The sequence below is a fragment of the Mesoplodon densirostris genome, unplaced genomic scaffold (genome assembly GCF_025265405.1).
Source record: "Mesoplodon densirostris isolate mMesDen1 unplaced genomic scaffold, mMesDen1 primary haplotype scaffold_37, whole genome shotgun sequence".
In the NCBI taxonomy this organism is placed as follows: domain Eukaryota; kingdom Metazoa; phylum Chordata; class Mammalia; order Artiodactyla; family Ziphiidae; genus Mesoplodon; species Mesoplodon densirostris.
This window is the reverse complement of record NW_026778196.1, coordinates 803,747-807,154: the sequence shown is the minus strand read 5'-3', so window position 1 is coordinate 807,154 and position 3,408 is coordinate 803,747.

The window sequence follows — 3,408 nt, the reverse complement described above, 5'->3', positions numbered from 1 at the left end:
GTCATCAGAATGTTTCCTGGCCTTCTCATCACAATGTTCCATGCCCTTTTCATCACAATGCTCCAAGACCCCTGTAATCACAATGCTCCATGCCCCTTTTCATCAGAATGCTGCATGAGACTTTTCATCACAAGTCTCCATGGTCTTCTCATCACAATGCTCCAGGAACTTGTCATCACCATGATCCATTCCCTTATCATCAAAATGCTACATGACCCCTGTCATCTCAATAATCCATGAACATTTTCAGCCCAATGCTTCACGACCTTCTCATCACAATGCTCCATTGCCAATATCATCACAATGCTCCATGACCACTGTCATCACAACACTCCATGACTCCTGACAACACAATGATCCGGGACTCTTCTCATTACAGTGCTCCATTCCCTAGTCATCACAGTGCTCCATGAAACCTGTCATCACAACTCTCCATGAATATTTTCAGCCCAGTGCTCCATGAGTCTTGTCATCATAATGATCCATGCCCTTGTCATCCCAATGCTCCATGACCCCTGTATTCACAATGCTCCTTGACGCTTGTAATCACATAGCTCCATGACACTTGTCATCACAATGCTCCATGCCTTTTTCACCAAAATGCTACATGACATTGTCATTATAATGTTCTATGCGCTTGTCATCACAATACTCCATTTCCTTTGTCATCACAATCCTCCATGAACCTTGGGATCACATTGATTCATGCCCTTGTCATCACAATGCTCCATGCTCCTTGAAATCAAAATGATCCATGACCTCTGTCATCACAATGCTCCAAACCCTTGTGATCACAATGCTCCATAACACTTGTCATCACAACACTCCATGATGCCTATCATCACAATACTCCATGCTTTTTTCATCACAATGCTCCATGACCTTTGTCACCACAGTTCTCTTTACACTTGTCATCACAATGCTCCCAGACACATGTTATCAGAATGCTCCTTGAAACCTGTCACGAAAAGGCTCCATGCATTTTTCATCACAATGCACCATGCCGTTTTCATCACAATGCTCCATGCCATTGTCATCAAAATACTCCACAAGCTTGTCATCAGAATTCTCCCTGACCCTTGTCATCACAATTCTCCATGCACTTGTCAGCACAATGCTCCCTGACCCTTGTCATCACAATGCTCTAAGCCATTGTCATCACAATGCTCCATGACACCTGTCATCACAATAATCCATGAACATTTTCAGCCCAATGCTCCACGACCTTCTCATCACAATGCTCCATGGGCAATATCATCAAAATGCTCCATGACCACTGTCATCACAACACTCCATGACACCTGACAACACAATGATCCGGGACTCTTGTCATCACAATGCTCCATTCCCTAATCGTCAAAATACTCCATGACCCATGTCATCACAACAATCCATGAACATTTTCAGCCCAGTGCTTCTTGAAGCTTGTCATCACAATGATCCATGCCCTTGTCATCCCAATGCTCCATGCTCCTTCAAATCAAAATGATCCATGACCTCTGTCATCACAATGCTCCAAACACTTGTGATCACATTGTTCCATAACACTTGTCATCACAACGCTCCCTGATGCCTGTCATCACAATACTCCATGCCCTTTTCATCACAATGCTCCATGCCCTTGCCATCACAATGCTCCATTACCCCTGTCATAACAATGAACCATGACCCCAGCCATCACAATGTTCCACGGCCTAGTCATCACAAGGTTTCATGACACTTGTAATCACAATGCTGAAAACCCTTGTAATCAAAATGCTCCATGCCCTTGTCATCACAAAGCTCCATGACGCATCTCATCAGAATGTTCCATGGTTTTCTCATCACAATGCTCCATGCCCTTGTCATCACAATGCTCCAAGACCCTTGTCATCACAATGCTCCATGCACTTTTCATCTCAATGCTCCATGAAATCTGTCATCACGATGCTCCAAGACCCTTGTAATGACAATGCTCCATGCCCCTTTTCATCTCAATGCTCCATGAACCCTGTCATCACAATGCACCATGCCCATCATCATAATGCTTCAGGCTATTGTCATCACAATGAAATCAATATTCTGCATGACCCCTGTCATCATAATGCTCCAATCCCTTGTGATCACAATGTTGCATAACACGTATCATCACAACACCCCACGACGCTCATCATCACAATTATCCATGGTCTTCTCATCACAATGCTCCATGATCTTTGTCATCACAATGCTCAATACACTTGTCATCACAATGCTCCCTGACACTTGTCGTCAGTATGCTCCTTGAACCCTGTCATGACAAGGCTCCATGCCTTTTTCATCACAATGATCCATGACCTTTTCATCACAATGCTCCAACATCCCTATAATCACAATGCTCCCTGTCGTTGTCATCACAAATCTCCATGACGCATGTCATCAGAATGCTGCATGGCCTTCTCATCACAATGCTCTATGCCCTAGTCATCACAATGCTTCAAGACCCCTGTAATCACAATGTTAAATGCCCCTTTTCATCAGAATGCTCCATGAGACTTGCCATCACAAGTCTCCATGGTCTTCTCATCACAATGCTCCAGGAACTTGTCATCACCATGCTCCAGGACCCCTGTTATCACAACACTGCATGAACATTTTCAGCCCAGTGCTCCATGACCCTTGTCATCCCGATGCTCCATGACCCCTGTATTCACAATGCTCCTTGACGCTTCTCATCACAGTGCTCCATGACACCTGTCATCACAATGCTCCATGCCTTTGTCAGCAAAATGCTACATGACCTTGTCTTTACAATGCTCTAGGCGCTTGTCATCACAATACTCCATTTCCATTGTCATCACAATCCTCCATGAACTTTGGGATCACATTGCTTCATGCCCTTGTCATCACAATGCTCCATGCTCCTTGACATCAAAATGATCCATGACCTCTGTCATCCCAGTGCTCCAAAACCTTGTGATCACAATGTTCCATAACACTTGTCATCACAACTCTCCATGATGCCTGTCATCACAATACTCCATGCCCTTTTCATCACAATGCTCCATGACCTGTTTCAGCACAATTCTCAACACACTTGTCATCACAATGCTCCCTGAATCTTGTCATCAGAATGCTCCTTGAACCCTGTCACGAAAAGGCTCCATGCTTTTTTCATCACAAAGCCCCATTCCGTTTTCATCACAATGCTCCATGCCATTGTCATCAAAGTACTCCACAAGCTTGTCATCAGAATGCTCCATGACACTTGTCATCACAATTCTCCATGCACTTGTCAGCACAATGCTCCCTGACCCTTGTCATCACAATGCTCCATGCCATTGTCATCACAATGCTCCATTAACTTTGTCATCAGAATTCTCCATAACACTTGGCATCACAATGCTCCATGCCATCCTCATCACAATGGGCCATTACAAACGTGATCAC